At 36.6% G+C, this 24756-nt stretch overlaps 1 protein-coding gene across 2 annotated transcripts in view; it reads right to left on the bottom strand.

The window, feature by feature from the left end:
- The window catches only part of PIK3CA (phosphatidylinositol-4,5-bisphosphate 3-kinase catalytic subunit alpha), a 79780-nt gene extending 55538 nt beyond the window's left edge, over positions 1-24242 (bottom strand). Inside the window, exon 1 of one of the 2 annotated variants that reach the window (XM_045788693.2) lies at positions 23758-24242. The gene's annotated coding sequence lies outside the window, so the exon portion shown is untranslated. Of the gene's footprint in view, positions 1-13250; positions 23697-23757 lie in introns of those variants that run through there. The other variant, XM_045788694.2, reaches the window with a different exon arrangement.
- Positions 24243-24756: the final 514 nt, after the last annotated feature.

Here is a 24756-nt window from a genome sequence, read left to right as displayed (position 1 = left end):
CATGAGCAAGCGTGAGTGGGGTGGGGGTGGGGGTGGTGGGAGGAGCAGAGGAAGAGAGAGGTTCCTTTTTTTTTTTTTTAAGATTTATTTACTTATTTTAGAGGGAGAGCAAGCCAGCATGTGCACAAGTCGGGGAGGGGCAGAGGGAGAGAGGGAAAGAGAGAATCTCAAGCAGACTGCCTACTGGGCACAGAGCTCTACGTGGGGCTTGATATCACAACCCCGAGATCATGACCTGAGCTGACATCAAGAGTCAGACACTTAACTGAGCCACCCAGGCGCCCCAGTATATTGTTTTTTCATAAACATCCTTTATCAGGTTAAGGAAGTTGCCTTCAATTCCTACTTTGCTGAGAGTTTTTGAGTTTGTATTGAATTTTGTCAAATACTTTCTGCACGTACTGAGATGGTCATACGGTTTTTCAACTTTATCTTAGAGCATGGTACATTACATTGAATTGATTTTTGGAAGTTAAACCAACCTTGCATTCCTAGGATTAATCCCACATAACTATGATGTATTATCCTTTTTATATACTGCTAGATTTAATATGCTAATATTTTGTTAAGGATTTTTGTGTCTATGTTCATGAGGAATATTGTCTATTTTTTTTTTTTCTTACAATGTCATTATTTGGCTGTGGTATCTGAGTAATACTGGCCTCATAAAATGAGTTGTGACATTTTCTACTCCTGTAGTTTCTGAAAATCTGGGCAGAACTGGTATTTTTAATTCATTCATTGTTTGCCAGAATTACCAGCTATGCCTTTGGGGGCTGGGTTTTTTTGTTGTTGTTGTTTGAAGGTGTTACATTACTAACTGAATTTCTTTATATAACTCTACTTAGATTTTGTTTTTTTCTTCCTTAAAAAAAAAAGATTTATTTTTTTTTAGAGAGAGAACGTGAGTGAGTGTTGCAGGGAGGGGCAGAGGGAGAAGAGAATCCCAAGCTGACTCCATGCTGAGTGCAGAGCCCAATGCAGGGCTGGATCCCAGGATCCCCAGATCGTGACCTGAAATGAAACCAAGAGCTGGATGCTTAACCAACTGCACCACCCAGGCTCTCCAGATTTTCTATTTTTTCTTGAGTCCATTTTGGTCATTTGTACTTTTCAAGGAATTTGTCCACTTCATCTAAGTTGTCAGAATGGTACTGTAAAGTTGTTAATGATATTCTTTTATTATATTTTTATGTATCTATAGTATTTTTAATACTATCCATCCTTTCATTTTAATATTGTTAATTTGCATCTTTTTTCTTGATCATTCTTTTATCAATTTTATTGAGCTTTTTATTTTTATTTTTATTTTTTTTAAAGATTTTATTTATTTATTTGACAGAGATAGAGAAAGCCAGCAAGAGAGGGAACACAAGCAGGGGGAGGGGGAGAGGAAGAAGCAGGCTCATAGCGGAGGAGCCCGATGTGGGGCTCGATCCCGTAACGCCGGGATCACGCCCTGAGCCGAAGGCAGACGCTTAACCGCTGTGCCACCCAGGCGCCCCTTATCGAACTTTTTAAAGAGGCAGATTTTCATTTCACTGATTTTCTTTCTACTTTCTATTTCTTTGATTTCTGCTCTGATCTTTATTATTTCCATTCTTTTATTATTTACTTTGGGTTTAATTTACTTTTCCTTTTTTAGCTTCTTAAAACAGCAGCTTAGATACTGATTTTAGGCCTTTCTTCTTAGAAGTAGGTCTTTAAACCTATGTCTTTCTTAGCACTGCTTTAGCTATATACTGAATATTTTCATATGTTGTATTATTTTCATATGTTGTATTATTTTCATTCAGTAAAAATATTTTCTAATTTCCCTTGTGAGTTCTTCTTTTGGGTTACTTAGAAATATGTTATTTATTTTCTATGTATTTGGGGATTTTCCTTATTTCTTTCTGTATTGATTTTTTTTTGGCATTGATTTTTAATTTAATTCCTTGTGGTTGCAGAACACACTACATAATTCCAATTTTCTCATATTTATTAATACATTTTGTTTGCGGGTCAGCATATGGCTCATCTTGATGAATGTTTCAAGTCCACTTTGAATGTGGTGTTGGGTATAGTTTACTGCAGATGTCAATTAGGTCGACTTGCCTTACTCAGGTCTTCTTTATCTTGTTTTTCTGCCTACTTATTCTATCAACTGCTGAGAGAAGGGTACTAAAATCTCCAACTCTAAATGTAGAATTATCTATTTCTCCTTTCAGTTTTGTTAGCTTTTGCTTCATATTTTGTGTTTCTCTTATATATAATTAGAATTCTTATCCTTTCCTGCTGTATTCATTTCTTTATAATTATAAAATGTCCTTCTGTGTCTCCAGTATCACTCTTTGTTTTACAGTGTATCTTCACAGATATTATTATAGTTACTCTAACATTCTTGTGTCTGTTTTCTATGGAGGAGAATCACCCAACTTCACCATGCTGTCATTACTGGAAGATGCAATTATTTTAATAATGAAAATTAAATACAAATTTAAAAGGCGAATATAATGGTAGACTCAATATATTTTAAAAAGGAAAATATTGATTATAATTCTATACTAATAAAAATATGGATTAAAATAGATGTAAATATACATTCCTTTATCCTCTTCTATTTTTCCCCTAGAATTAATCACATGCTATAAACACTGGCTGCACTTTGGAGGGCAGAATATGATTGGGAAGTTAGGATAGAAATGGATATGCAAAATGGAAACCAAAATTTGGAAATAATAATTTGTCTCCTTTATTATACTCATTTTCTTTCCCTTAATCCATTAGTATTGTACACCAACACAAACAGGAAAAGTTATTGTTCCTTGTTATTCACAACATGAATGGACTGTGAATCTTTCATTATTAAGCCTGACTGAAGTTTCTGGTTTGGGATATTTATTATTTAATATGTCAAGGAATAGCTTTCTAATCATATTTTACTAAGGTTGTATGTTTTTGTGTGAGTGACTGAGAGAATATATGTGTATATGTGTTACTGATATCCTAAAGTTAAAATGACCCACTGTATTTCTAGCATAAATGCCATGTGATTGTGGAGTGTGCATGTGTATGTTTTCACAAACTACTAAATTCATTAGCTAATACTTTAAGATAACTAATACATGAAGTGAGGCAGGTCTGTAGTTTTCTTTGTGTGTACGAGAGAGCGAGCCTTTAATACAGTGTAAGAAATACTATAATAGCTTTTAATATATTGAATGTTTAAAAGAAGAATAATGAGGGGACATTAGCCTTAACAGACATTAAAGTTTCAGTTTAAAAAAACAATATATAGGGTATTGGCTGATGTAGATCCAAGGAACAGAACCAAGTACAGAAATGAACCCAAGTAGTTGTTGCAATTTTGAATGGGAAAAAAACCAGAATCTCTAAGTGAGGTAACAGGATGTATTATTTAATAGATGATCCTGGTAGAAGTGACTAGCCACGTGGAGGGGGACAAAAGTTTAATTTTTACTGCTTTAAGATAAAGAAAACTTTAAAATGTTCCTGCATGACATAAACGACCTGAAGGAATGGAAAAACATTATCATATTCTTAGATAGGAAGACTCAAGTTCATAAAGATCTCCATTCTCCCTTAAATAATCTAGACATTTAACATGATACCAATTAATACTAGTATGATTTGTGTGTGCAGAATTTATCATGATGACTCTAATGTTCAAAAAGAAAATTAGAAATAATAGCAGAAAACCCCGGAGAAATTAGGGGAGAGTTGGAAAAAGAAGGGAGAGAACAGGGTCTAGACCTGCCAGATATTAAAATATATTATAAAAGCACAATAATTATAATGGTAAGATATAGCTCATGACAGGTCACATCAATAGAACAGAAAATTTAAAAATAGACACAGAAGGTATTATATAATAAGGGTGTCATTTCAAATCAATAGGGAAAAGACCATTTGGAACAACTGGCTAGACACTTGAAGAAAAGAGTGGGTTCCCTATTTACACCTCACATTAAAAGAAATTCTACTTATAATAATAATCACAATGTAAAAAAAAAAGATAAAGGTACTACAAGAAAACATGAGATGTATTTTTCAAAACATGAGAAGGTGAAAGGAAGTCTTTCCTAAGTAAAATCAAGATGCCATAAAAAGATGAATAAATCCAACTACACAAGAAACAAAAAGTACTTTATGTACGGGAAAACTACCATAGGTAAAGACAAAAGATAAACTAGTAAAAATTATTTGCTACTCATATAACTGATGATGGGAGAAATCCCTACAGTATAAATAGGAATGACCCAATAAAAAATGGACAAAAAGATATGAACTGAGAATTCATAGAAAAATAAATGTAAGTGACCAAAAAACATGATAATTACACATCTTTATTCATAATAAAAGGCAAATTAAATGATATGTGTCACCTATTGGATTTTCAAAATAAAAAAACCCTGCTAAAACACAGAGCAAAAAGAAATATATTGAAAATAAGGGGTAAACAGATATATAAGATGAATCAAAGAGGTCCAACAACCAAATATTTATTATCCTAGAAGAAATAAGAGAAAAATGGAGAAAGAAAATTAAAGAAATAAAAAGCAACTGAGTTGGAGAGAATTTCATGTTTAGATTAAAAGAGACAACTGAGTAGAATGAAAAAAAAAAAAAAACCCACAAAAAACCACAACCAAAACCCCTCCATACTAGACAATAAAATATAAAGATAAAAGCCTAAAAGCTCTCAAAAGGGGAAAAATAGGTAATATGGAAAGGAACAATTGTCTTACTGGCAACACTCTTCTCATCAATAATAAAAGTAGTGAATACTGTACACCTGAAACTAATAAAACACCGTATGTTAACTACACTAGAATTAAACCAAAAAATAAACAGTAGTGAAAAACTGTACAGTAATTAAAGTCTGTTGGAAAATACTTTGACCAGGATTTCTGTACTCAGCAAATTATCATGTGTAAAGAAAAAATATAGGTATTTTCATGGGTTTTAGTTCCATGAACCAATTCTGAGTCATCTGATTAATTACTCTAGCCAACCAAAGACGGAGATCAAGAAAGAGGAAGATACCCATACTAGAAATGGTGGAACTGACCCAGTGGCCAAACAATAGAAATAACAAGTAAAAGCAATCCTACAGTAAAGTTTTATCAATCGTAAGAAATAATAAACCTAAGCTAGCAGATGAAATCTGTACGGCCCAAGTAAAAAACATTCAGGACGAAGAATAAAACTGGCTCTAGGCAGCATATAAAGGAATTGAGAAGTTACATAGTATTAAAGACATGTATATGAAGAATATATATGATTATTTTCACAACACAAAAAAAAAGGCAACTGGAAACTTAAAAAAAAAAACCCAAAATATACAATAAAATCACACTCAAAATATGAAACAAAACTGTACAATTTTGAGCAATTTATAGACTGTATGAAAAGAGGAACCACGTGACTGAAATACTAAAAATATTCTTTGTATAGTTCATGATGTTGAACACAGAGAAAGAAATCTAATCCTAGTGTTCTACTTAGTTGTGGAATAAAACATTTTTACATAATCATATTCATGTAAATAGTATGTTTCAACTATTAAAATCTACTTATAGTCAAAACATAAGTGGTTTTCAAGTATGATTATAGTACGGAATGTAAATGTTAACATTACCTGACACTGTAAAAATTATATAATATGTGGTGAAAGGGTAGAAGACTTGAAAGGAAAAATGGGGTAATATTGTCTAACACTGTGGGGAATCAGGACTGTTACTGAAAGCTGATGTGATAGAAAATGGAGATTTGAGTATGTTCAAAGTAGAAAGATGACAAAAGCTAAAGAAAGGGAGAATGGAAGGATAGTGAGATGCTGATTAAACACGGTAACAGAATTAAGAAACAACAAAATTCCAAAATGAAATTAAAATGCTCCAATTTACTTTCATAATCTTCAAGTCCGGTAGCTATTCATAGAGGCAATTTTTCAAATTCTCAAATGCTCCTATTATTGACCAATGCATATATTTCAGCTTAATATTGGGGTTATTATAGATATTTGCTTTTTATAAATATCTTTGAGACACTGACTAAGGAACTCTATTTGGAAATCTTTATAACATATAACAGTTTTTCAAGTGTTTAATGTATTTCAAAGTATGGTACCCTAATTTCCATTTTCTTGATTTCAGTTCCAGAAATATTGGCAGAAAAAGTAAAAAGCTGACAGCTGGGTATAAGGATATTACAAGATGACTCTAATTATCTAAAATGTTTCTTTTAAAAGAACAGTTGCTACTAAATACTTCATTGCTAACATTTGGTTCAAGCCATAGCTACATGTATTCTATGGCATACTGGATCTGAACTTTGCAGCTGGTGGTTGATTTCCATCAACACCTTAAGACTGAAGTCTACAGTAAGGCTAAACACATTTAAACTATGAAAATAGAGCTTTAAAAAATATGGTGGAAACCTACTTGAATACTCAGGCATATATAGCTTTTTGTCTTAATTGTTGCAGAATAAAATGTTACCTACATGTCAGCTGAATTTAATTAAACTAGCATTTGTGGAAACTCCATTAGGTACTATAACATGGTTTCTGCAAGGGATACAAGTAAGTTTCACAAAGTAGAGCACAGGCGGTTGGATGTGAAACTGAAAGACAAACAGTTTAATAACTAGTAATCAGTTCTTGCTCTGGAGGAATAGGTTTTATTTTATAAAGAGTGAATATGATGAGAAAGTTTATTGAAACACCTGCCCCAAACATGATCAACTGATAAATGAGTGGAGGGAGATGCTTAAAAAGGGGGTGTGTTTGTGTGTAATTTTACTGTGAGAGTCTACCTTACCTGTAAGGATCAAAACCAGAAAAGAAGCCAGGTATCTTAGGTGTGTGAATTTCAAGTCTATACTTACAAGCTGGGTAACTGTAAGCAAATACTTAATTTTTTAAGACCTCATTTTCCTCACTGAAAAATGGGACGAATTACTCCTTCCCTGTCTTCTTCATTGGATTGTTAATTACGTGACACTCATTTATTAAGCAGTATTATGGGCCAGGCTTATGCTAGAGGTACAAGATAGATAAAATGACATCCTTGACTTCAAAGGGCTTATAACCTATGGAGGAATACAGATGTGCAAATAAGTAAGCAAAACTTAGTACAGTGTGTATGTGCTGTAATAAACAGAGGCTACAGAAAAAGGAGAGGGAGAGACTGACTCTTGTTTAGGAAAGTTAAGTCCAGGAATACTTAACACAGATTACAGAGAAGCTCAAGATAGTGTACAGGTCAACAAGTTATTGGGTAGGGGCAGCCATAGCGATAGGGGCTTGGAGCAGCAGAAACAGCACAAGCATGATGAGCACAGAAGTTCAGAAAGGCCTAGGTGAGTTTGAGGCAGTTCACAATGGCTAGATTGCAAGGTGTTCAGCGAGGGAAAAGTATAGAAACTCCATACAGAAAAGTAGGCTGGTGCCAAACTGTGAGAATGACAGTAAATTAATGAGACTGCACTTTATTCCAAGGTCATTGTTCTTCAAAATTCTGTCCAGGGATCACATGTATAGGACCAAGAGTAAGAAGACTTATTCGAATGCACGTTCCCAGGCCCACTGATGCACTGAATCAGATTTTTTAGAGTCTGAGATAATTTACATTGTAACAAATTCCCCTGACGATTCTTAAACACCCAGAGCTTGAGAAGCAGCAATGCAGACCACAAGGAATTACTAAGCTTTAAGCAGATCAATTTTGTATTTTAGGATGAGTGATATTTTGGCAACAGCGTGGAAGCAGTGTCAATCTCTCCCCTGTTCTCTTCCACATAATCTATTTATTATAGCACATTCATGAAATTCTGCTAGCTATTTACACGTCTGATAATTTTGGCAGCAGTGTGGAAAGTAAAAGAAAAGTGGAAAGACTAGTCAGGGTGCTTCAGTGATACAGGAAAGAACTAAAATAAGGCAGTGACTATGAGAAGAGGTGAAAATGACATCAAAAGACATTTCCAAGAAAGAAATACCCAAGATTTGGTGATTAGTTGGATTTGGTAGTTCAGACAGGATAAAGGTTAACAGAAATTCCTAACTTCGTAAGTAATGATATTATTAACAGAAAAGGATCATATGAAATAGAATTGTGAAAACATTTGAAAACTGGAAATCTAAGGGTAAGATATTAATCAGGTTCCTTTATAGAGCACTTCCCACACTTCTTTTCTTAACTTAGATGTGGACTGTATTCATATTTCTTTTAATGTAAAAGTAACTCATGCTTATTACAGAAATTCATTCACTTAAATACCGACTGAAGTGTCTATTAAGATCCAGAACTGTGCTCTGTGCCTACTTAAAATGCAATGGTGTATGGATGAACCAAGAAAACAATGAAAACGCATCTGGGACAACCATTACTACCATTTTTTGATGTTCTCTCATCTTTTTTTCTATATTTTAGTTTATTTCTTTAGTTTATATAGTCGTGCTCACAGAGCATAATGATTTTCATCTTGCTTTTTCACTTCAAAAACATTTCATCAAATTATTGTAAATTCTTCATAAACAATAGTGTTCTACGACCACCTATTTCTATGGGAGATATAGCAGTTTACTTATAGAATACTTAAGCTGTTTTAAAATTTTCATTGTTATATATAATGCTGCAAATGAAATTATGGAATCACAAGGTATGTTAATTTTAAAGGCACAAAAATTGCTGACTTGCTTTCCAAAAGGGTTCAATCAGTTTAGACTGCCAATAGAAATGTATGAACAGGGGCGCCTGGGTGGCACAGCGGTTAAAACATCTGCCTTCTGCTCAGGGCGTGATCCCGGTGTTCTGGGATCGAGCCCCACATCAGGCTCCTCCTCTATGAGCCTGCTTCTTCCTCTCCCACTTCCCCTGCTTGTGTTCCCTCTCTCGCTGGCTGTCTCTATCTCTGTCAAATAAATAAATAAAATCTTAAAAAAAAAAAAAGTATGAACAAGCACATTTCATGGTACCTTCATCAGCAACAAAACCGTTAGAAAAAAATTCTTGCTAACTCAAAAAGTAAAAATACATCACTGTTTCTTAAAGTTTCACTTCTTTGATTATCTGTCAGGGAGAAACATTTTCCCATTTGCTTTTATTTTCACTTTAGTAAATGAGCCTGTTTTCTCAAGTTCTTTGCTCATTCATGTACACTGAACTTGGTGCTTTTGAAAGCATTTGTAGAAAGACCTTAAAATTTAAACATAAACATTTGGCTTTCTGCAACTGTGAAGTTGGGGAGATCTCAGCCTGGCCAAGAGCGTGGGATCTCACTGGTCTCCCAGCCCTTCAACCTTGCTTCCCTGAAGCCCCCCAGTAAAACGGCATGATCCAAACAAATAAACTAGAGATAAACCTCTGTCTGCTATATATTTGCAAATCTCTAACCCTGCTCTGCACATCTTTAATTTGTTCATTAGTACTGGAGGAAAGGGGGGTGGGAGAAAAGGACAGAATAAATGTCAATGTTCTGAGTCAAATGTAATGAACTTTTCCTTCATGAGTCCTTCCAGTTCTTTAACATTTGGAAGGTATTTCCCCATCCACATAAATATCTTTCTTAAATGAGACTAGCATAAGGATATTTACTCTATTTCATTTAACTCTTCAATCTACCTGGAATTTATTTTTGCTATGTATTTATTTTGCTACATAAAGATTCAAATTTATTTTGAACACTATTTAACACTCTCAAAAACATGCACTGAATGTCTTCCTTTTTCTACTGATTTCTGAGGATTCCTTCATTATATTTATAATATCTATTTTTGGGATCTTGATTCCCTTTTACCAACTTTACTATCAATGCTATGTTAGTATCCAACTTTTTTATTATGGTTTTATAGTCTGTTTTGATATCTGATAGGGCTATAGTGGTTAGCTCTTTGCCACTGTTCTTCGTTTTTCACTTAAGTTTTTTATCTCACTTTTTACCTCTTTAGTCTCTTGGGCAAAACAAAGAATCATCTTGTTAATTTCTCAAACACATTTTTAAAAAATCAGAATTCTGCTAAGCTGTAAGTTACCTTGAGAAAAATGGATATTTGTAATAGTCAGGACTTCCCATTCATGCACATGATACTCTTCTCCCTGCATCCCCCCCGCCTGTATCCCAGTAGTTTTCAAATTTCTTTATGTGAGCTTACACATTTCTTATTAATATAATTCTATATTTTCTGTCATCGTTATAAGTGATTTTTTCTACCACATTTTCTATTTTTCTAAAGATTTTATTTACATGAGAGAGAGAGAGAGAGAGAGGGAGAGAGAAAGTGCACTAGCAGGGGGAGGAGTATGGAAAAGGGAGAAGCAGACTCCCTTCTGAGCAGGCAGCCTGATGCAGGCTTGAATCCTGGGATCATGACCTGAGCTGGAGGCAGACGCTTAACCGACTGAGCCACCCAGGTGCCTCTCTACCCTAACTTTCCAAGTAACTACTGCTATTATAAAGGTGAACTACTGAATTTACAGTATTTGTCTTAAATCTAGTTACTCTACATTCTTATTAGTTCTGACAACTTCTCAGTTGACTTTTGGTTTTCCCGGAATGTAATCATATCACACCAAAAATGGGATTGTGCAGTTTCAGTATTTACTCCTCTTTGTTCTAATTCATGTCTTACTATAGTGGTCAGAACTTACTGAAGAATGTTATATGATAATGTAGTGATAATGGGTTTCTAAGTTTTTAATAGTCATTGCTTCTCTAGTATTTCACCATCAATTATTATTTTAGCTTTTAGTTTGATATGTTTTTGAAATTTCTCTTTATTCCTGACTCTTAAAGAGACAAAAGGAAATTATTAATTTCTTTTCCATGTCTACTGGTACGTTTATTTTCCTTATCAGATTCATTGACCTAGGCATTATAAAAGTCATATTTAGCCATCTTTGCATTCTTAGATATTTGCTAATCATAAAGTAGACTTAATGTAATGTTGAATTATTTTTATTTCTCTAATTCATAGCTGTTATTTGAGTCCTACATTCTTAAAGTTTGCTCAGGCTCATTTCTGGAACACAGCACCCTGGAAATACCTCTTTTAGTCACTAGCCATCTAGTGACAACTTTTCAGGCTCATAAAACCTAAGTGTCATATGGTTGGCAGGGAGGTTAGATATTCTGGTTCTGATCTAGAATTTTAAGCAAATGTCTCATTTCACTGTGCCGTCCCTTTCTTCTCCCCCAGTGTGACAGAAATCATGTCTTCTTGGTCTGATAGTCTTATCTTCCAGCTAGCTAGAAAGACTGGCACATGGCAGCTCAGGGTACACTTTTCTCTTTCTAAGGCTTTAGGGGACGTTCTACCTTCCTGCACAGATCAGATAGGACATCCAAAAAGTGGGTGTTTGTACAAAGGGAATGAATATTACATAAGGAGGTTAGAGTAATACGTAAATCTGTCCCCTTATTTATATGTCCTATCTTTTAGTTTTTCCATTTCTCTAGGTGGAAGAGTTAGCAGAAACCTACTCAGAGTTTTCATAAAATAATTTTGCATAGTATGGCTGAGTTTCCTTTGGCAAATCCTAGATACATATAAAATAAGAGATGGGAGAAAGGAAAGAAACATAAGAACCACTAAGTCCAGTGGTCACATCAGGACCAGATGTTGTCAGATAGCTGTAATTTCTAATATTCTATTTCCGTACTGTTCTAAAATGACTTACGACTAATTTATCTGGGGTATGAAGCAGATTTTTCAAAGCTTCAAAATTTGAGCTGAGAAAATACGATCACTGTATGTATATTTATATTTAAAAATTAAGCAGCTAAGTATTAAAGATTTTTTCCCAGTGATGCAATAAACTTTGTGCTTAGCAATGTGCTTGACCCTGGGTATATAGTGGCAAACAACACACAGTCTGTGGATGTACAGAATCAACATTTTCCTTGAAAAATCTCTTAAATCACTCATAAATTACAATGTACACACTTTCTGTATATCACCTTGTACAGAACCATTCTTTATAAAGACAGAATATATTTACAGCAATCTAGAACACACAATAAAATTATATGTGCAATATATAAAATATATGTATTTAAAAGGGTGTGGGTTTACGCATGTGGATGTATGTATCAGAGAAGATGCACATGTGTAGGTGATGGTCTGTTGTGCCCATATCTTCAGGCCACCTAGGAAATCAACACAATTGCTCAGCAAGTCTAAAACAGCAGTTTCTCTTCCAGCACTGGAATAAATTGCTGTTCTTTGGTTAAACACTATAGGTTTGGCATTAGAAGCCATGTTGTATGAACATTACATATGACTGGCTAACACAATCACACTCAACACTGTGAGATGTGCATACCTACACAATGAGATCAGTTGAGGTGACAGAGATTCACATCTTTAATCTCATGTCTATTTCAAAACAAAAGCTCAGTAGTAGGATGTGACTGCAATATTTAAATGATTACTTTTATCATGATTATACTTTTGGCTGAGTATATATAGCTGAATTCACATAAATTAAGTGTGATGAGACTCCACTGTAGTGATTAGATATGGAACTTTAGTTTCTTACTGTGTGTAGTAGAGAGACTACATGTGTACAGAAGTGCTATTGTGAGGACTAAGGGAGATAACATATACAAAGTCCATAATATTCCTCTTTCCCAGATTCATGATATTAAAATTTGGGTTTGAGGTAACTCAAAGTATACATACTAATGTGTACATTTAGAAAATCAAGGAAATTTTCTAACACAGGTTGTCAACTATAACTCTCCATGATGCCATTTTAAAATAAGCAGTTAATTATTAACTTGAATGCCTAGGTTAATCATAACCACATAGTATGGCAATAAACTCTTGGTCAGAACTAGGCAGTCCACTCTCATGTTTTGTTTAATTTTTTTTTTCATTGTGCATACCACCCCTTAAAAGAGATGAAATTCTATAGAGTTTCACATGTATAAAAAATGGTCAGAAGTATAATTAATGATCCTTTAAAAGTAACAAGAATTTTGAATAACTGTGCCAAAATTATAGATTCTTTTTAAAGCAATCTCTATATAAATTAATAATAATTATATATATATATATTTTAAAGTACATGGATTTTATTGTTACTATCAATCTGCTTTGAGAGACACAAGTGATGGGATCATCAGCTTGAGAAGAATAAGTTACAGCGTGTGACCATCAAGAGCAGCCTAAATTGCTAAAAAGTAGGAGGTGAGAAAACAAACACATATATTTACCAAAAACTTAAATATGAACTTACAGTCTGTCTCATTTATGTCAGGTGCCAACAAGATGATGCTGTAAAAAGTTGTATCAGTGATGCTCTGTAGGTAACTTAGTAATTAAAGGCAAAGAATTAGAGACTGAACTCATGGAAAAATCAAAACACATGGTTGCTTTCCTTATTTTCACACAAATGACTTGCAAGTTTTACACAATTTCCCATAAGTTTAAACCTGGTATCAAAATCATATACAAAAGAGTAAATATTATATTTAATAAAGATTTCATAACAAATATAATGGGTATAAGCAGCTTTAAAACATGAGAATTCTATAAAAGCCATGTAACACAGGGACTATGTGACAATATGACACAACTACGGTCCTTTAGTACCTGGAGGACAGGGAAAATAAATACCTAGTAGCTCGAAACAAGTACTGCTTCAAGGGCAGAGTGCTCTGAGGATATCTGCTGGGGATTTTGAGATTCCAGGAATTGACAGGGAAAAATCAATCCATAAGAAGATCAGGCTAGATGTGAAAAATGTACACCCATTTTCTTGGTATCATCTGTCCATCAAAACCTCATTCCTATCAAGCTAAATCTCCATATGCTAACTTCTCTTAGGAGCAGGTATGAAACAGAATTCAACCTAGAGCTTGAATGAAATTTTAAAAGTTGTAACAGAACAAAAAACAAGCAGTAATCAAAAAGCTTGTTAGAAGGCAACCTTACTGTTCACTCTCCAGAGACTGGATCCATTAGTAAATCCTCAGAATGGACAAAAGTTAATTCACTACCTAATGTTAAAGCCCCCAATTAAATTGATGAACATGGCATAGTTTGTGCTCTGAAGGAGCCTACAAATATTTATTGAGTGCTTACTACATGCTACGCACTGTTCTAAATGCTTTAATGTATTTGTCACTTAATCCTCATTACAATATTATGATGTAGGTACTGTTATCATCCCTCTTTTACAAACAAGGAAATGTCTATTAACCCAGAGAATATTTAACCCAGACAGGTTAAATAACTTGCCCTAAGCTACAAACTACTAATCTCAATAGTCTGGCTCCAGAGCACATGTTCTTAACCATTATGACATATATTTTGGAGAAAGAAAAGAAAATTAAAGAGGCCTAACTACACTGACCGTATTTTATGGATATTCTAAGACTGTCCTAACTTCAAATATTCTGTCCTATTGTCAAATTATTACCCTCATTTTGGTTGGAAAAAAAATTATTTACAAGAGAAATGTACTAATTTATATGCCTGATATTTAAACTCAACAAAGAACACCATAGCATGATATATTTGCTGTGCTTAGTAGTTATACATTAGTAGATACATTTAGCTACACATTAATAGTACCTGTGAACATAACATGGCTGTAAAAAATGCTGCCTTTTATTGCACACAATTAATCAAAATCATTCAAAGTGATTTTGAAGAAATCTGGAGTACCATAATATCACTAAGATTTTTGAAATTTGGTCATTTTTAGTGAAGAGAAAACAAATAACCAGTCTCCACACTATTAAATTACTAATATTCCAAACTACTTTGAGTGTTACTACCATTATAATTATCAAGACAAGTACAGAGGCTGCTTTGAAAAAGTCATGTTCAACTTTTACAACTGCTATATAGAGAAAAAGAATGCAAATATCTCTTCCATAAATATATTAAGATGCTACCTATTGGAGTCTCAAATGCAAATAATAATAGCCATTAGATTTTAAGGAAATCTTCATATGGAAAATAACTTTAAAATGATATTACTATTAATATTTATGATAAGTAAGAAAATGACAGTATGAAACACAGTTTTTCCTTTCCCTACTGTCATTTATGGTTTGATTTCAGATTGGACTTTAGTAGTCCTAATTTCAATCTTTTTCCCCACGATTTTTCCCATTAATGATGCTTTATATTTGATGATGTGCTCTATAAATCTCTATACACAGAACAGTAGCTTACTTAGCAAAAAATTCCACGATTTTTATTTTTGCACTTGCCAAAGTTAACCTCCTAAAGAAAACACACACACACAAACACACTTCACTCACTTTTAAGCTAGAGGCAGTCAACTGTTTCAAAATGCAATTGTACTTTCAGGTCTAGACCTGCAGTAAATCCATCAGAAAAGTTCTTGGGAAAGTATGATCTCTCAAAGACAAATAAGCCACAGAAATGTGCTTAGCTTGTTGAAAAATGAGTACATACTCAAAATAACTCTAAACAGGGGCGCCTGTGTGGCTCAGTCAGTTAAGTGTCTACCTTTGGTTCAGGTCATCATCTCGGGGTCCTGGGATCAAGTCCCACATCCCGCTCCCTGCTCAGTGGAGAGTCTGCTATTCCCTCTCCCTCTACCCCCAGCCCCCTCATGCTCTAACAAATATATAAAATCTTAAAAAAAAAACCAAAACCAAAAACCTCTAAATAATATCTCATAGCTTCAACAGTTTGCTGGTTAAAAAATATTCAAACCCTATAGGTGAGTAATTTGAACATTTATAGAAACAACAAATCAATGGCATAAATACCAATGCTTCTCAATCAAGAATAATGATTTTTGTCATCTTTCCTTATATTTATCTGCACAAAAAGGATGTGTGTGTGTGTGTGTGTGTGTGTGTATATATATATATATACACACACACACATATATAAAAGAGGCTTACTGTGCCTCTAGAATTATATTCCTAAGATTAGAACACATTTTCTGAAAATCATCTACTGGGATGGGTCACTAAAGGAGACTGTGGAACATACTTTCCTAGAAGTCTTTAACAAGTAAGGATGGTGACCAGTGGCTATTAAGGGTGCTGTGACAGGTTTGCTGGCCTTCATAACCCTGGCAACTGGTGTTCAAACGGATGACCTACTCTCAATGCCTGTCAGTCATTCAACTGCTCTCAGTGCCAGTAACCAAAATGGCCATGCCTGCAGTAAGTTTGATTCTCCAAAGTCACTGATGGTTTCAGAAAGAAAAAAAAATCTTTCCAGTCCATTCTTTTCTGATGGCAGCTTGTCTATGCCACAAAATTTCACACAGGGGCCTTCAAATATGTGCCAATTTATAAACAGGCAGACAAAAAGATTTCAGCTTTTCTGAAAATACAACAAACTGACACAGACGGTCTTCCCTTTTTAGGGAGTGGCTTACTGATTTTTCCCTGAAATTAAAAACAGAATTTAAAACACTAGGAATCGCACAGAATTTTGGAATTGTAAAGAACATTAGAAATTGTGTAGGTAAAAGGAACAAGTGCTAAAAGGTCAAGATCTAAAACCAGACGATTAGTTAACAGTTCAATGTGGAATCCAGATTTTAGATTCCTAATCCAATGTTCTCACCACAGCACACAGCCTCTCCTTAACCTATCAATATGGTGTTAAAAATATCTCCAAATAGCAACAGAAATATGCAACTAGTTAACAACTTACAGAAAAGTATTTCTGATATACTTCAAGTCTATACTCAATAAATGATCAACTAAGACTGGCACAGAGCAATTTGCCTACTTTTCAGACAGTTTAAAGTATACAGCTACAAAACTGATAAAAGGTAAGAAAACTATTTTGATTCTCAATTATGATTCTACTGCAAAAATATCAATGCATACTGGTCACTTACTTTTAGGCACTATGCTAGGTGCTGAAGGTAAGAACGAACATGATTTCTTCCTGTTAAAAAATTTTTACTAAAAATTATCTTCATAATATTGTTTTAAATTTCTATAGTACTTTTTTTAAAAGATTTTATTTATTTATTTGATGGAGAGAGAGAGAGACAGCCAGCGAGAGAGGGAACACAAGCAGGGGGAGTGGGAGAGGAAGAAGCAGGCTCCCAGCGGAGGAGCCTGATGCGGGGCTCGATCCCAGAACGCTGAGATCACGCCCTGAGCCGAAGGCAGATGCTTAACGACTGAGCCACCCAGGCTCCCCAAAATTTCTATAGTACTTTGTAAGATGCATCTCTCCACTGAATCTTACTAACTCCTGAGTTAGTACTGAGTTTAGAAAGAGAATTATGATCAGAGTATATGATTCTATTCTGTTGCAGCTTTTTTTTTCAAATCACAACACTGACACTTCTGGCTTCCACCACACAAATATTTAAAATCTGAAGTGTACCAGATAGGTATGATCTGTAAGAATTCTTACTATTTTTTAAATCCCACCTTTATTTCAAATTATTCAAATGGTAATGCTGGTTTTGATACAAAGACTCTTTCATAACAATTACAATTATATGCTAAAAGTTGCTAAAACTTAATTTCTAATAAATGACAACAATTTTGATAAATTATCAAGGTAGCTACTAAAACAATACAGGAGAAATGAGTAATTGTTGGGCTAAATATGAAATATGTTATTCTTGTAGTAGATATAAACTTGGAATAATGGTTAGTATGTATACATTTTTCCTTTTTAATTTTATGTAATTTGGGATCACTTAAATTATCGCATTAATTATATGAGTTATTTAGCAAGCAACATAATACAATTCCTATCCTAGCAATGAAGAAAAAGAGGCAAAAATCTGATATAATCTGCCTTTTCTTCCCCATACACAAATACGAAGTAGCAGTTTGGGACTGGAATTTAGTTCCTTAACCCTCTAGATCAGAACTCTCCATAATCCACACCAAAAACAGCTTCATCTTAAGAAATATTAAACTTGAAAAAGCTCTAAGCTACCACATTTATTATAAACTTACAAATTCTTTATCGGCACATTTTAACTTTAAACTCCCCAAACTATGATTTTAGGGAGAGGGAGGAAGAGCACCTAAAAATTTCTTAACCAGGATCAATCAGTTCACAGAATAAAGTATTAAATGCAAATAAGATATAGCTATAAAACATTATTGGTATATTTAAGGTTTAATAACCTTTTCCAATGATGGAAATCTCCACACCTTCAAGTTGAATCCTCAGACTTCACTATGTGTGGCTTCATATTTCTTTTTTATGCTCTAACATTTTAGTTTCTCCTCCCCAATTTTTAATTTTTATTATAGTATTTTCCCCAAAATAATTGGTTATAAAATTTGCTTTATTTTTTTAATTAAAATTTTTAACATTTATTTCTTTGAGAGAGAGAGAGAGCACGAGCAGAGGGGAAGGGGCAAAGGGAGAGGGAAAAGCAGACTCCCCATAGAGCAGGGAGCGCAATGTGGGACTCAATCCCAGGATCCTGGGATCATGACCTGAGCCGAAGGCAGACGCTTAACCAACTGAGCTACCTGGGCACCCTAAAATTCACTTTAAACATAAACTTAAGGGAAAACTCAGGCATACCAATTCGATATATATAAAAATAAGTGGTATCAAGAAACTTCAGCAAATAGGCATTATTATACTGCATGTAAGGTTACTCTGTATTACTAAATAAAGTCTAATATAACTATCTATTTAAAAACATGGCTCCCAAATGGAGAAAAATATCAATAATTTCAGTCTATTGATAGCTGAAATTGCTAATCTGACATCAAGAACAATTTTACCTTCTGGATTTGGTCCTGACCAGAGGTATACAGATTTTTTTATAATAATATTTTTTTATTATATGTCAGTCACCATACAGTACATCCCTGATTTTTGATGTACAGTTCGATAATTCATTAGTTGTGTATAACACCCAGTGCACCATGCAATACGTGCCCTCCTTACTACCCATCACCAGCCTATCCCATTGCTCCCACCCCCCTCCCCTCTGAAGCCCTCAGTTTCTCAGAAGGGGGAATGAAGCATGACATATGTATATATTTTTCTATATCTCTTAGAAACTACTAAATAAAGATCCCTGAGCTTTGATGAACAGAGATTTCACCAAAATTTCTGGGTCTTCTTTTACAAATCACCCTTAATTTTAATTTGTCCCCCCCCTTTTTTTTTTTAAAGATTTTATTTATTTATTTGACAGAGATAGAGATAGCCAGCGAGAGAGGGAACACAGGCAGGGGGAGTGGGAGAGGAAGAAGCAGGCTCATAGAGGAGGAGCCTGATGTGGGGCTCGATCCCAGAACACCGGGATCACTCCCTGAGCCGGAGGCAGACGCTTAACCGCTGTGCCACCCAGGCGCCCCTAATTTGTCCCCCTCTTTTGGAATGGTCAAGTCTGATTTCACTTATCTTTGGAGATGGTGTAAGGTCACCTGACTCTCTCTTCCTTCATATTATTTACTACAGTTGTATTGATAGCTTGGCACTTGATATCCTGTCATGGTTGAAACTTCTAGGCACAATTACTTTCCAAATAGATTAACACCTGGGTGTTTGACAGTGCAATGGGGTTCTAAGAAAATGAAACTAAAAGCCACAGTGGTTTGGGTCCCTAGTCACATCTATAATGCTAGCAGTTAGCAAAGTGGCCAACAGGATTACACAAACTATGTCTTTCTGTTACCTCAGGTAAGTCCACTTATGAGACCTAACACCTCGTAAGGGGAAAGGAAATGAACATTTATTAAGTGATACAGAACAAAAACTCTCTTGGATCTGTATTTCATTTAATTCAACAACAACTCTACTGAATAGTAATTATTCCCATTATACAGATTAAGAAGTCTGTCCAAAGTAATCCTGCCAGGAACTGTAAGAGCCAGGTACTGAACCAAGGAGCTTCAGATTCCAAAGCCAATACTTTTAGTACTCATAAGATTTTAAGGCTAGACCACTGAATAGCATGTAGAGCACCTGGTACAAACTCTCTGTGTCATATAAGAGGAAACAGAGGCCCAAAAAAGTTGAGACTTGTCTAAGGACCTAATACTTGTGGTGAAACTGGGATTTGAATTCAAGTCTCCTGACTTCCAGTGCAGGTCCATGCATAATAATGATCCTTATTTTTGCTTGTGTGTGTGTTTGGGGTTGAGTCTTGCTTGGTATAATTTATATATATTTTATAACGTCTTGACTGTCTCCAAATGAAATTATATGTGTGGCAAGTTCAGGGATATACATTTTTAGTGACCAAAGATATTAAATGTATTTGGCAGGAATAAAAACTTAATTGGTGTTTGTAAATTATTACATGTTGTAAAGAAATCTCTTGCCAATATACTTATTTACTCAGTTAGTAAGTGCTTATTATGTACTGGCTACATGCTTGGCAATAAGAATATAACTGTATATAAAATAGATTCCCTATCCTTCTCATGGAACTTATATCCTGGTGGAGGACATACAAATAAATAGGCAATTATAATGCAGTGAGTCAATGCTATGACGGTGGGAATACAAGATGCTACGGGAACAGGAAGCAAGAATACCTAACTCAGACTAGACTTTTTGAAGGAGGTGGTATGAAAGATGAGTAGGAGTCAGCTAGTTAAGGAAGAGGTATGGAGTGTGCAAATATTTCAGGGAGAGCATTTGCTCAAGAGATCAGGGAAAGGCCAAGGAAGCTGTGGGAGGAGAAATGAACCCAAAGAGACAAGCAAGGACCGAATCATACAGGTCCTTGAAAGAAAGGGCTTTATAATCTTCTCTGTTACTATTACTTGGGGAACTTTAAAACAAACAAATCACAGATGTCTGGGCCCTATCTCAGACCAATTAAATCAGAATCTCTGGGAATGAGATCCTGGTACTGGTACTTTTAAAAAGCTAACTAGATGATTCTAATGTGTAGCCAGGATTGAAACTACAGTTTAAGCTATACAGGGAATTAAAAATATACACTTATTACTGGAAATAAAGAAAAAGGTGATCTTAAGTAATTAACTTCTCTGGGCCTTAGTTTATCTATTAAAAAGCAGGATGAAGCAGGTTAGAGGTAGCTTGAGATAGTGAAATGACTCAGAAAACACTGGTTTTGTCAATGAGCCTGTCATCTGACACCTGTATGACCTTAGATTAAAATGTCATTTCTCAGAGATAGTAATTCTGCCTGCCTACAGGATTGCTGTAACTCAAGACAACACTTAAGAAAACAGCTTGGTAACTGTGCTAATAAAATATAAACCACAATATTACATGATTTATGCTGCTAAAATTGCACAATTTTAAAGATCATATTTTTACCAAAGATGAGATCTTTTATGATGCTTAAGGAACACATTTCACTTAAAGAATCTCACCTATCTTGGAATTCAAGATATTAAAATAATAAAACAGAGAACTGATCCTTTTAATGCTACTCTAGTTACTAAAGAGATCAATTGGGATTAAGTTAGCTCTTTTCAAATAAACAGATCAACAGCGCAAATGCCCTTTAACAACAAATGTAAAAATTCTTTGTTCAGTAAAGGGCTCTAATCAGGAAAGCTACACACAAAGTAAACTACTTTAGGAAAAACGTTATTATGATCTATCTTCTTATACAAGCATTTTATTTATAAATTTAGGTGTTTTGTTTTTTTTAAGGGAATACTTATTTGGGATGGAGAGGATCTTAATCCTGACAGGAAGGAAGCTCTGCCTCCAGAAGGACTGTTCCATACACAGAGCCAGGCAAAGTTACTGTTCTTTTAGTCTCCCTTTTACATATATCCAGCCCCATGAGAATACACACATTCATGCAGTAATCTTTCAGTTCTAGTATAGTATTGTATCGAGTGACATCTCTTCCATGCTATATCCGGTTCACTTAAAATTTAAAAATTTTAGTTACATAAAAACAGTGTTTTGCATTTACATATGGTTCATTTTTAATTCTTCAACTAAAACTGACAGAAATGCCTTTCAAACTTTAAACTCACAGTCAACTGAATATTAAGTTAATATTAATTTACTTTCTTGCTATTTCCTCCATAGAGCTATTACTATGATGATATGCTATATCATTTCTTTCAATCACCTATTTTGTGAAGAGAAGCATTATTTTACAAAGATGAAAAATGAACAAGAAACTTTTGAAAAAAGTTATGGATGACATTTTATTTAATTTTATCCCAAAACACAAGACAAGAAAACTTAAAAAACAAAACAAGCACCAACACACACACACACACACACACACACACACACACACACACACACACCTCCCCTACTGGGCCCCCTTCAGATAATTTTGGTTGATGACACTGCAGAACAGTTAATCTGATAATTAAAATTTTCCATAACGTGTGATGTTTAGCTAGAGATCTATGCTGTCAACCAGAATTCAACACTTCAGTTAAAAAGCTTAAAACTTGAAGACACAGACATATTAACAAATTCTTACACTGCAGTTGCTTCAAGGGCCTCCTATTAAAGACATAACGTATTCTGATTTATCCAAATTAAATTAGCAACATGGTATCTTAAGTATTTTTCAGGTCTTTTCTCAACATCATCACACAATCCAGCATGAAAGCAAATTTGTAAGCAAATACTCCCGAAAATCTATTCTCTAAGGAGAAACGCATGCGACCAATACTGCTTGCGGTGGTTGAGATGTGGCCACTGAAATCTTCCGACTTGAGTTACCAGGAGTTTATCCACCCAAGTTTTCGAGGGGTTCTCCCAGGCCTCACAAACTAGATTCAAAACATCATCTCGAAAACCCAAGTACCGCATGTGCACAAAGGCGCTGGAATGAGGAAGCTTTTCTAAAACGAAATCACAACTCTAATTCATTAAAGAATATGCAGGCTGTTTTCCTCAAAGCCCCCTCTTGTTACGCTGCCTTACCCTTTATACAACTATGTAAACAGTTCCCCAGTTATTGACATCTAAGAAAATAGCTTTCGATTCCTAAGTCTGGGAACTAGCCACCATCACCACTATTCCTTTAGCATCCTAAAATAAACCCCTCAAGCCGCGGTCAAAACACTGGCTGAACGTCTGGTGTTTACATAGTCCAATCCTGGGCGTACCCTACCTTTCTGAACCACTTAGGAGCTGTGAAACGGGCATCACATAATAGACTTAGTAAAGACACAAATCACGAGACAACGTCTCGGGTCTATGAATGAAAGATCCAATACGTTTGATTGTCTCGGTTAAAAAGAAAAAAACAACCTCGAGAGGAAGGGTGGGAGGGGAACTGCGGGGTGGGGGGAGCGGTTTTCCTTCCCTGCCCCAGCCGGGCGATTTAAACTCAGCGTGAGGCAAACGCAGGGTCGCCGGGCTGGCGGGGCCGGAGTCCTGGGGCATGACAGCCCCTGTGGAACAGCTCGCGGCTCCGCCAGGATCCCTCACGCCGCGGTGCTCGCGGCAGACCGGCCACCCGCGGGCCCGGTGGGCGTGCAAGGGTGCGGGGGACCGAGCTACCGCGACCGGGGCGGCGGCCCTGGGTGCACTTCCTCAGATTCCAGCCGCCCCATCCCCAAAAATGAGAGAGGAAGGAAACCAGGAACGAGGCGGCGGCCAGGGGGAAAGGAGAGTAAGCGGCGAGCCCTCGCCTCTGCATCTGGGTGAGGCCAGCAGCAGGCGGGGAAGAGGGAGCTGCGATCACAGGCGAACTCCGCCGCGGGCCGACGCTGAGAGACGACCCGTGGGTAGCCCCCGCCCAATACCACCGGCGCGCCGGAGAGGCCCCCACACCCACCCCGTTCCCATCCCGGCCGCGCCCGCTCCCGGCCAGTCCACGCTCTACTCACGCTCGGGGCTCCTCCAGGTTCCGCGGCTCTAACCGCATCGGGTCCCAGCCCCGCGGGCGGCGGCGGCGGCGGCGGCGGCGCCGAGGGAGAGGAGAGCGGGCGGCACGGCCCCCGCCTCCCGGCCCCTCTCCCCCGCCGCTCCGGAGCTGCCCGGCCGGGCCCGAGCCCTGCCTCGCCGGCGGCCCCAGCCCCAGTGGCCGCGGCAGCAGCAGCCCAAGACCTCAGCGGCCGCAGCGGCGGCACCGGAACTGCCGCTTTCTCCTTCTAGCTCCCTCTCCTCTCTAGCCCCCGCCACACGCCCCCGCCCCCGTCTCCTTTCTCTGTCACCCTGTTTTTTTTCCTTTTGTTTCCAGAATAAACTTTATTGGTCTCTTTTTCCGCTCACATCGTGTAAACAAACAACGAACTCTTCCCCACCCCCTCGACTCCCCCCCTCCTCGCGCAGAGGAGGGTAAGAGCTGAGGAGTGGCTGAGCCTACAATACCCCGGAAGCAGATGTGCAAAGGAGAGGAAGTGAAATTACTGAGACCGGGAGGGGGAAGTGGGCAAATCGGGTAACAGTGCGCCAGTGCGCCTGCGCCTTGCTTTTCCGCCCGAAGTTCGGGTGGTGGAGGAGACTGTTTCTGGAGCGCGTGTGTTAATGCTCGGTCTTTTGCAGCAGTGAGGATGTTGTGTCATCCTAGGACGGCATATGTGTTGTTTATCTGTTTCCACGGGCACTAGGCAGGCTAGCGTAGAGATACGGGAGTATTGGGATCGAATGATTTCCTTCGCTCATTTTACGAAATGAGATTTCCTTTCGTTTGGAGGCGAGAGAAGGGGCCTCGGTGGCTAACCGCCGCTGTCAGTGGCTAACCCGAAGTGGTTATGGATACTAGAAAGAAGGCATTTTAGGAAGCGTTGCTGCGCGTCCTTCTGCCAATGTAAAGTTATGTTATAGCCCAAATCGGAAGAGGAATACACTGCCATTGCGCTCTGCAATCCCTTGACTCGCTCCGG

The sequence above is a fragment of the Ursus americanus genome, chromosome 4 (genome assembly GCF_024610735.1).
Source record: "Ursus americanus isolate L20-20 chromosome 4, mUrsAme1.1.p, whole genome shotgun sequence".
In the NCBI taxonomy this organism is placed as follows: domain Eukaryota; kingdom Metazoa; phylum Chordata; class Mammalia; order Carnivora; family Ursidae; genus Ursus; species Ursus americanus.
Note: the sequence above shows the minus strand (reverse complement) of the source record. Positions and strands in the feature narration are given on the sequence as shown.